The sequence below is a fragment of the Bicyclus anynana genome, chromosome 9 (genome assembly GCF_947172395.1).
Source record: "Bicyclus anynana chromosome 9, ilBicAnyn1.1, whole genome shotgun sequence".
Lineage (NCBI taxonomy): Eukaryota > Metazoa > Arthropoda > Insecta > Lepidoptera > Nymphalidae > Bicyclus > Bicyclus anynana.
The window spans coordinates 5,774,585-5,786,745 of record NC_069091.1 but is presented as its reverse complement, the minus strand read 5'-3'; positions in this window follow the sequence as shown (position 1 = coordinate 5,786,745).

Genomic DNA, 12,161 nt, shown 5'->3' with positions numbered 1-12,161 from the left:
TTAGTACAGTAAGTAGTGTAAGAGTTAAATACTTACAAAGTTAAGTTAAGTTAATACTTACTTAAATTAAAATTTGCGTGACTTAACTATTGAACTATACCTGAATACTCTCATTTGTCTTTATGTAAATAAAAAATGAGAGTAGGATAGCGAATTTCAAAGGTCAGTAGGAGGCATGTTTGTAAATCCACCACTGCCTCATTCAAATTACAATACGCAGTTACTCACGTTTTTTTTTTATCGAAAAAAGGTAAATCAGCAGGTCGCTAGTTCGCTAATCGTCCCAGTGCCCAATCAAGCAATTCGCAAGGAAGTAGGACGCAATTTCCCTCGCAATTCGCTTAAGAATTAACCTCATTCGCTTTCGTGTCTCGTCTACTAATTGTGTTCAGCCCCCAATTTTGTGACGTCATTTGATTATGCACTCGTTATGGGTGAAAATACTATTGCTGACAAACAGGTATCTAAAGATTTTAGCAGGAATTGTAAGTGTACGTGACTTGTGTCATGTAATTTTACCATGATTTTAAGTAATTTTCCCTTACAGATTACTTTAAAGTAATTTATGATATTACTTTAATAATTAAACCATTCTGGTCGATCAACAAATGGTTGTGTTATGGGATAAACATTTCAAAACGGAATAAAATACGCGTCCAATTGAGAACCTCGCCCTTTTTTGAAATCGGTTAAAAATAAAATAAAGTCAAAATGGAAAAATAGAAAAAAGAAAAATGGAAAATTATACAATATTATGTAAATATGTACTAAAAATTTCATGCGATTTTAATAACAGAAAAATTGAAAATTTAAATAAAAATTACAGGTTTTTTGTTTTTCTCTTTGTATTTCTTATGACCCGATATCGATACAAATCAAGTATGGATTTAATTATTAGATAAATGCTTGAATAAACTAATACTATTTTGTACGAAATCGTAATATTGTAAGTAAAGCACGTATTCAATGGAACGCTCGGACGGAGCGATTCTTGAAGTGTGTTAGCAACACCTATTTTATAACTGCACGATAAAAAGCAATGTGTTGAAAAATATTTACTTGGTCGAGGTTACTACACCATTGATGAGTTCCTTAATGATAAAGGTGCTTGTTTTACTTTTTGTGTGAAGGTGAAAACTAATCCAATGGCCTCCATTGCTAAAACTATAAGAAATTGTAATGTTGTCATCAATTGTAAACTTTAATACTGTATCTATGTTTTTTTTTAAAAGAGCAACTGTTGAGTTTCTTGACGGTTTTTTCTCAGCAGAACCTGCCTTCCGAACCAGTGGTAGACAAATAGTCAAGTGACTTACTTGAAATAAATGAATTTTTGATTTTGATTTTGAAAATGGGTGCTAAAAAAATTCAAAGCACTTGTAGCAATGTGAATTTCAATATTTTTTTCTTTATTATGGTAAGGGGACTCAAATTACGAGTATACGATTAATAAATGTGTCATTCAAAAGCTAGAAATGATTGCAAAAGTATTCTCAGAAACAGGTAAATCCTCAAAATCAAAATCAAAAATCATTTATTTCAAGTAGGCTCAGTTTACAAGCACTTTTGACACGTCAGTTGACTATTTGTAATTCTACCACCGGTTCGAAAGGCAGGTCCTGCTGAAAAGATACCGGCAAGAAACTCAACAGTTGCTCTTTTGAAAAAGTCATACAGTATTATAATTTACAATTGATAACAATTACTGTTTACATTTGTTATAGTTTTACTTCCTGTGTGAAGGTGGAAGCTGATCCAACGGCCTCCAAGCATTTTTATTCCTTTAAAACATGTTATATGAACGTCAACCATATTAAATTGTATAAAGAAAAATACCGCAGTTAGCAATCATTATGAATTAGATTAGATCACAACTATGGGATATGGGAATTTTAGTTTGATAATTAATAAAAAAACATTATAAAATGTTACTTATTTTTGGGTGGCTTTTAGAAATGATTATCAAATTATCAGAATTAACTAGAGTTGGTCAGTCAACTATCGAAGAAGCCTTCATAAAAGTATGAAAAATATTCACATAATAGGGATGATGTCAGTTTTTTAAACTGTATATAAATTAAGAGTATACTAATAGTAAAGCAATATTGTAAAAGTAACAGGGTATCTGCGATCATTACTTTCGGAGCTACAGGGATTTAAAGGGTCAGATTTGCGGCGCTGCCGCGGATCCCTGAAAATGCCCCATACAAAATGGTACAAACTAATGACGTCGTAGGCAATTAATGATCGTTAGATTTGTATGGGCGTTCAAACAAAATTACTTATATCTTTGTTATTTCTGCGTTTATGTTTATAGTTCATATATTAAAAAATGTCACTTTTAATGTAAGGAAGCTAAAATTGTTTTTTCAAAAATTTTCATCTAACTACAATAAAAGATTTTTAATAGATTTTGAAATTTTACAATCTTATTTATTTTGCGAATATCCAGTCAATCTTTGCTTTTTATGTATAAATTAGTTGACATTGACCTTATTTACCCGAATTTATTATAAAAATCAATATATTCAAACCTAGTCATCATCCCCATTTAAAACACAAACAAAGTACGACGCAATTTTCGAACACTTTCAGAATAATCTCCACGTAGAGATGTCATGATAAATTGGCGATCAGAGCTTGGAGAGGTTGTGGCCTCTCCGACTGTCTCGAAAGCTTACTTAAATAATTCCAGAGAAGAAAGAGCCCCGATAGGGTTTTCTTAACAAGACGCTTTGACATGAGAGGTAACCTTTTGATGAAACTTGTTACTTATTTATTTGAAACTTGCAGCCAAAGGATTGTTGTTTCTGAGAAAATGGCAAAATATGTTCTTACTTTTCATCCTTTTAGGAGGAAAAAGTTTGTATCAAAAATAAGCACTCTCTGTGAGTGATGAGTCGTTTCAAAAATATGGTATAGAATCCCATATCTTATTATGACCTTAATGAGCTGGTTATTAGATGAAAACATTTTTTAGATCAAATGAAATATATTCAATGAATACTTACTCGTATATCGCTAATGGGTAGACTAAAAAAAATTCAGTCCTAAATGTATATTCTGGACTGAAATTTTTCGAGCGTGCGAGAGTATGAAGATATGTAAACGTTATGTTGACTATTTCTTCCTGTCACAACTCTTGGATAGATAAGTGAAGTAAGATAGATATATAGATAGAACAGGTACCTAGATCGACACTAATGACTAGCACTGATAATAGTTAAAGACTGGCAGTATTGCCACGTTGTATGGCAATACTAATGATCATCGATTCAGATGAATTCTACGACGCCTAAGTCTAGATATAATTTTTATTTTCTTTTTTTTTTAATTTCCTTTTATTTTATTTTTGTTATAAGTTTAGGTTAGGTTGGTTACTTAGTAATTTAAATATTATTGCATTTAGTTATATATGTATAATTGTAATTACGTGATCATAATAAAATAAATATTATTATATTACGATCATGGTAGTCAAAGATCTATCCTGAATTCCGGACACACAGAGACCATGGCCCATATCCTGGATTGAAGTTACACATTTAGCCATCCATTTGGAATATATGTATTGACATATTTCATTTGATATTAAATACTTTTTATCTAATAAATAGCTCGATGAAGGTCGTCGAGTAAACTGGGATCCTAGACCAATAAAGTAAGGATACTCAGTATCATTGGAGAGCCGAAGACGGGATTTTAGGAATTACTCGAGCAAGTCAGATAAGGCCTTAGCTTATATTAAGGAAAAGATTGAAATCATGAGCAGCATGAAACTTAGGAGGAACTTTTCATAATGTTGACTACCTCTACCAAGTAGGAACCCTCGATATTGGTGGGTACACTTCGTCATCCGTCATTAACAGCCGATGGACGTCCACTTGGACATAGGTCTCTTGCATGGGCTTCCAAACACAACTGTCTCGAGCCGCCAGCATCCAGCGGCTCCCAGTAACCCGCTTGATGTCTACGGTCCATCTAGTAGGAGGTCGACCAACATTGCTCTTTCCAGCACCTTGGGACGTTTGGGGTCCCAAGTTGCAAGGTGCAAGGCAATCAAAAAAAATATCAGAAATAAATCAACCATCAGGTAAAGTGGGTTAGTTAAAAACTGAAAGGTGAGCATTTCAATAACCTATGGATTCGAAAAACGAAGTAGGAATGTGTTTCTTACAATGACTAATGTAAGCGATAATATTGTTTTTGGAAACTATTATTATTATATACTAAAGATGATAAAGCATATAATTTGGGTTTTCCATTTTGATTTCATAAGAATTAAAATGTTCGTTTTTAATCAAATTATACATATTATTGTGATGTTATTTGCGAACAATAATATTTTATTTCTAAAGGTCACGATATAACTTTATTGACCTTAATTATTATCTGTCCGTCTTCCATAGCTGACGCCGCGCGGTTTCACCCGCGTGGTCCCCGTTCCCATAAGAATACGGAGATAATATATAACCTATAGCCTTCCTCAATAAACCGGCTAACTAACACTGAAATAATTTTTCAAATAGGACCAGTAGTTCCTGGGCCATTAATCAAGCAATAAATATAAATTGAACAAGCAATAAATGAACCGTTTTCAATATTTTAAACATGCGGCTCTCTCGGACTGCGTTTTGCGTTCTTTGCGATGTGTACGGTAATACGCAATAAACTTTTAAATCATCATTATCAATTTATTTGATGGCACCTTATAGGAGGGTTATGGAGCTGTGACCCACCATTCTGCTCCAATGCGGAATTGAATGATGGGGGGAAATATGAAAAGAATATATCAGTCGCCTACGGTTGCAGGTGCCAATTGTGTTCCATTATGGCCAATGGCGGAGACTGTATGACCATGTATATATAATAAAATAGTTATAGAAAAGTTTGTATGTTAAACTAACACGTAAAGCGGTAGGGATCATGGGATAACGTTGAAATATCGAGGCGATCTTGAAGCTAAGCGTCCTCTGCAGTGTCAAGACGTTATCGATGGCCCCTAAATAATATTTATGCTAGCCAGCTCGGGTAGGGTTACCTCACATTTAGCTACGAGCAGGACAGTACCTGGCCAAAACTATATCTTAACGAAGTCGCTTATCTGTATGTACTTACGCTAATACGCTTTTAAACTACGTAGATTACGGATTTACACGCCTAGATATTTTTAACTACGCCACGGATTTTTCCAATTTTACCGTTTTCGTCAATAAATAAAGTAATGCAAGAGATTTACATAACTAGGGATTCCATGTGAAATTGCGAGTGTCCGCTAGTTGATATATTCGCTATTATCTAAACTATATTCAACTTGTACCTCAAAATATTTACACATTATGTTTGTACGTAAGTTTGTTTATGTGTCTATGCATGAACACTAAAAAATTTCATATGCAATTTACACATTGTGTAAACGTGAAAGATGCCAAGTGAAAGTGGCAACTGTACTCTATTAAATCTATCCGATAAAAATAATTAATACGTAAGTATTTGATTTAATTTTTTACGTCGTAATTAATAATTTAATTTCAGAATTGACAAAAGTAAAAAAAATAATAGGATGATTAGCGAACTATTCATTATTTAGTTTTAATAAGCGTTTCCGTTAATTAAAGATCTGTTTGAGTTATTTTTAAGAGTTACAGATTTACACGTCATGGTCACCCTACCCGAATGGCCAAAGCTATTTACACTAGCATCAATCCTTGATTTATGACTCCAAATATTATTTTTCACTGCTAAATATGACTTACAATCTTTTGTGATATAATATTTGCCAATATCGTTATCGTTAGAAAAATTGATACCTATCTTTTTATTTTTGGAGATTCACGTAGGTTGGTACATATCAGCTAACAATTGACAGAAGTACTTTCTTAAATGAATATTCTACATCCTACCACAGTTATTACTTTTTTTTATTTAAATCTACTCCAATATGGGTTGGTAAGCTAGACTCTGAACGATATATTTTTTCATCCATCCACAAGAGCTGTGTTCTCCCCTGATCTTTAGTAACGATAAAAAATAAGATATTTCCATATATATAGGTACGGCGATACAATAATCGCTTTGGGTACCTACGCAGTTTCCCTGTTAATATAATAAATATTTTGGCTAGTGATAATTGTACCACTAACCATAATAACCAAGCATGACTATACTTTTTTTTATTCTTTACAAGTTAGCCCTTGATTACAATCTCACCTGATGGTAAGTGATGATGCTAAGATGGAAGCGGGCTAACTTGTAAAATCCACACTCACTTCGGTTTCTACACGACATCGCACCGGAACGCTAAATCGCTTAGCGGTACGTCTTTACCGGAAGGGTGGTAACTATCCACGGCCGAAGCCTCCCACCAGCCAGACCTGGACCGGCCCAGCCGGCCCAGCCGGAGCTCGAACCAAAGGACCTCCGTCTTGTAAATCCCACTCACAAAACGCATTCCATTGCGCCACGGAAGCCGTCAAAATATTAATACTAATAATCTTTACCTAGTATTGCAATTAAAATTGTTATGAAAACACACATAATGGCCTATATAGTCATGACGTTCTCCGTTTCAACGTTTGTGTTACTTACGAATATATTACAGTGCCCAGAACGCAGAACACACTACAATTATTTCAGTCTGCGCGGGCTCAAAAAACATTTTTGTATCAGTAACCAAAAGAAAAACAAAACGGCTCACAAACTTCGTATAAAGTCGTAATTACAAAACCCACGCTTTAATGAGAATAGTTTGAATAAGGCCGTTAAAAGGTTTTTTCTTAATCCTATGTCAGAGATATTAAAGGTATTATATTCGTAACAGATAGGACATAATGACAAGATTAAAAGTAGATAAAAGAGTGTAAAGTAGAAGCTATTTGAGTTGTTTAAAAATATTTTAAGCTTTGTGTTAAAATAGAGCAATATGTAAGAGAGTTTATAAATCTTTATTTATATAAATTTTTAAGTAATTAAGTAAATATAAAACATGTTTTTTTTTGGGTTAAAGATATAAATCATTTCATAATAGAGACTAGCGCGTCATAACTATGGCGAACAAGAGCGGTAAACGAAAGTTATATAAACAAATAATATCTAAATATTGTATACAATGATAAGATGTGTGTTTAGGAACTGTAAAAACTGTGTACATAAAATATATAATGGAATTCAACATAAAATAATAATGCACAAGCAAAGCATGTGTGCGCTGTGGAGTAAATATCGGATCACTTTTTGCAGTGGTTTTGTAGGCACGTAACATATAATCTATAGTATAAAATATCAATTAATTAATCTATAGTATAAAATGAATTTTAATTAAAAAAGATACAAAAATGGTCGAGCAACTATGGAAGACTCTGATCTAGTCTAGAGAACTATTTCGATTATTAGCCGCTCGTCTGTTTCAACTCTCTCCGTACTTGCGCCTATATTGATACAAATGGCAGTCGTCGTCGTATCCAGCGGCTCGATAAATCAAGGGCAGGGAGATACATTAATTTGGACTCTTGTTTGTTGTCCACGGTAACTAACGACCTCGATTTCTGATCATTTTCTTTATCTAATGTTCTACATGCCTACTATTAGTCACTGGTGTGTTGTCGATACTTGCAGAAATGCAAGGCCTAGTCTCAGATCTCTTTTACACAAATCAAAGGTTCACATTTGTATGTAAATTAGCCTATACATCCAATCCAGCTCGGCTTGGAAGCGTTCGGGAAACTCAGCGCTTGAAGATGAAAGTCTTCGAACAGTGCTTGAAGGTCCATACAAGAGACCTATGTCCAGCAGTGGAAGTCTATCGGCTGATAAGGTAGAATATCTATACTAATATAATAAAGCTGAAGAGTTTGTTTATTTGTTTCTTTGTTTGATTGAACGCGCTAATCTCAGGAACTACTGGTCCGATTTGAAAAATTCTTTAAGTGTTAGATAGCCCATTTATCGAGGAAGGCTATAGGCTATATATTATCCCCGTATTCCCACGGGAACGGGAACCACGCGGGTAAAACCGCGCGGAGTCAGCTAGTACCTGATAATTCTAACAATACACCTACACTAGCGTTGCTACACTACCTATCTATAAACACCAAATCAATAATTTTTATATTTCCCCGCTGTCGTCAAAGGGTTAAGTCATAGTTAGTGAATTAGCCTGCAAAAGCTTAAAGTTGACCAATATTCGCTTTCCCTCCAGTTAGTCGTATAGGTATATTTTGCTACCGGTTGGAGACTCATCAATTATCAAAATAGTCCTACGAGCAGGGAACAACTCTCAACAACGAGTTGTTGTGGTTGTGTCCTGCTAACCGATGAACTACCGAGGCTTGATAGTAGGTAATATATTCATTTATCATAATATTTATGTCGGGGAATGCCTATATCGATTCTTATAGTGGCCAACTATAAATAAAGTGGAATTGCACGCTGGAAAATACGTTTGTGCCGACTGTTGTCAAGTCTGTACCTAAAAACGACTTCGATTACTGACCTTTTCTCAACCAGTAATTGAAATATCTTTCTATGCAAATGTACGACACTGCTCAGTGGCGCTAACATGCGATTAACGAGATAATCTTGTGAAGAGAAATTGACAAATTCAACTAATGGCAGTGCAATCGGAAATAACTCTTTGATTGCGTTGGTACGAAATGGGACTGGGACAACTTCACAATTTTGTTTATTTTTTCTTCACTTGGTCGCATGTTAGCGCCACTGGTTCCTTTTGCTGTGAAGCGAATAAAAATTCCAAATTATTTCACCGCAATTAGTTGCCTTGACTTGTTTTTTCATTCTTTACAAGTTAGCCCTTGACTACAATCTCACGTGATGGTAAATGATCATGCGATAAGATAGAAAGCTGGCTAACTTGTTTAGAAAGAGGATAGAAATCCACACCCCTTTAAAATTCTACACGACTTACCATATTGGAACGCTAAAACGCATTGCAGTATGCCTTTGCCAGTAGGGTGGAAACTCGCCACGGTCGAAAACTCGTACCAACCAGACCAACTAAGAAAACCTCAATCGGCCCAGCCGGGGATCGAACTCATGACCTCCGTCTTGTAATTCCACCGCGCATACCACTGCGCCACGGAGGCCGTCAAATTGGTTAAGACAGAAATGACTGGCTCATTATGGCCTGGCCTTCCAACGCGGTAATGCAGCCAGTTCTTCGACATTCCATGATCGTAACTATTACGATAAGCTAACCAATGTTTCATATTGTATTCCTTTTCAGATGATAATAGTGAGCCATTAAATGAGAGTTAAATGAACTAATAATTGTCAAACCCAGGCCCTCGGTCTTCTAAATCCACCACGCATACCACTGCGCCACGGAGGCCGTCAAATATTAGAATCACAAGCTACTTTTTGTTATGTATTATTTTAACAAAGGCCATGTTGTCCCATAGTTAATATTAAAACGTCTTTTACCGATTCTGTGTCAACATTTGCAGTTCAAATTTCCATTTCCAACCAAGTTTCGCGACGGAAATAGAAATCATTATTTAATGTCAATGTTTAACTGGGTTCTCCCCGCAAATGGGCCGGTAATGATTGCCTCCGATTCGACCGGACCAATATCGAAGTATAAATTAACTCACTTCTTTATTCGTGTCAATTTATTTCGTACGAACTTTATTTATTAAACCAACCAAATTGAATGCCATAATTAGGTAATTGAAGTTAAAACCATTTACAGAAATGTTTAGTTACTCCTCGAATTTAATTATATTGTACTAACGAACTAACGGGGCACGTAGTTCGAAGAGCCGATGGACGTTGGGGTCCCAAAGTGCTATAATGGCGACTAGTAAACACAGTGTTGGTCGATCCCCCACCAGGTGGAATGACGACATCAAGCGAGTCGCAGGGATTCGCTGGATGCAGGTGGCTCAGTATCGTGATGTTTGGAAGTCCCTACAAAAGGCCTATGTCCTGCAGTGGACGTCCATCGGCTGATATGATGATGATGATGATGATGACTAGCGAACCCATTCAAGCTTCACTTTGACATTCACGCAACCAACAAATCGCAAGAAAGCTATCGGCGATAAATTATCATTTGTCCTTTCACTACACACAACCATAAATTAAATCGTAATACACGCACGTGTAATTTTAACGCAATGAAACATCGAATCTATAGACGCAGTTGATATGAACACGTTAGATCATGATCATATAGTTTTGACAGAGGGGTAACAGCGCGTAAAAGCACGTAAAAAATGTATTTTATGATCATTAATCATTATCACCCATATTCGGCTAAATATTGACCACGAGTCTCCTCTCAGAATGAGAGGGGTTTGGCCTTAGTCCACCACGCTGGCCCAATGTGGATTGGCAGAATTCACACACGTAGAGAACTAAGAAAATTCTCAGGTATACAAGTTTCCTCACGATGTTTTTTTCTTCCACCGTTTGAAACAAGTGATAATTGATTTCTTATTTATTATTATGATTTCATAGTTATTATTAGTTTTTTATGAGAGTACCAAATAAAAGGAAAATTTGCAGCAGTGCGATGATAGAAGAGAAGAAAGTGGAATTATACTTTTGTATAGAAATATTTATATCCTATCCTATCCTATAATAAGTATTATAAAGCTGAAGAGTTTGTTTGTTTGTTTGATTGAACGCGCTAATCTCAGGAACACCTGGTCTGATTTGAAAAATTCTTTCACCTGTGTTAGATAGCCCATTTATCGATGCAGGCTATAGGCTATATATTATGCCCATATTCCTACGGGAACGGGAACCACGCGGGTAAAACCGCGCGGCGTCAGCTAGTATCCTATAAAATATCAACAAACTATCTCTGAGATTACTCTACAATTTGCAGAATAAAGGATGCTTGAACGCATAAACATACACTAAGCCTTTAGAAAGTAAAAATAATATTGCATAGAGAGTTTATTTAATATCATGCGACTGAAGGACATCAAACGGCGCATCTGAGAGGATATTGAAGTTTGATAGCTATTGGATGCGAACATAAGTCGCTTGGAGCTGTTTATAGGCATCTTTATTTTTCATTTATATTGAATCTGCAACAAAAAATGTTATGGTGTCAGGTAAAATATTTGTTTTTTTAACGCTTGGGTAAAGTAAATTCCAAAAAACATTCTAGGTATCGCCATTGATATAAATAGTTGGGCCCCTCCATACTAAAGAATGCACAATTTTACGTCATTACCCAAAGACGTGCACGCACATCTTATCTTAGTAAGTACGTAACAAGCGCATGCTGTGAGTGGACGTGGACTTGTAAGAATATTTACAGTTTTTTTTTATTTTAATCCCTTAATTATGACTTCGTGCTCATTTTGGAAGTGTAAAAACACAAGCCACAAGATGAATAAAGAGAAATGTGTTACGAGTGACGGCGTACTCAATGTGCGAAACCAATGACAGTTCCGCGACGCTTTGTGGCCCATCTAACGATCTACGATCGATGGGTATCGCTTTCAGACACCGCTTTCGTGAAATCTCAAATGACAGCCGACGGTACAGAACCATTTCAGTTATAAGAGACAACTATATAAAAACGAAATAAACTGGAAAATCCCGTCTAAAATCTAACAGATCCATGCAGCAACGCCCCACAGATCCGAAGAAAAGTCTCTCTCAATTTTAGCATTATCGGAATGTGCAATGAATTTGTCGGTTTTTACCGGAGTAACATTTATTATTCATTGTACACCATGAACCTCCGTAAAATAACAATCGCACCAAAAACATTTTCAGGTAAAGTAAAGCCAAGACTCTTGCACTGTAAAAAAACTTATCAGGTCTGATGGAGAGCTAAGCTTTAGCTCTACACGCAAGGAAAAAAGCATATAGTAACTACTACACTGCCTACTCATTTTCCTGAAAATTTGCATTTTTTTTTAAATAAAAGAATGTATGCCATCTTTTATTTTTATAATATGACCAATATTTCCATTACCCTCTAACTAGTCGGGAAAGACTGTGCTAGGAGTGGGTACGACAATAGACCAACGGGGCGGGGACTGAACCACCACTCCTCGGTGATGAGTTCGACCGCTCCTACCGTTGAGCTATTGAGGCTTTTGATTTATTAATTATCAAGTGATTAAATATCACTTGTCTCAAACGGTGAAGGAAAAACATAGTGAGGAAACCATATAAGC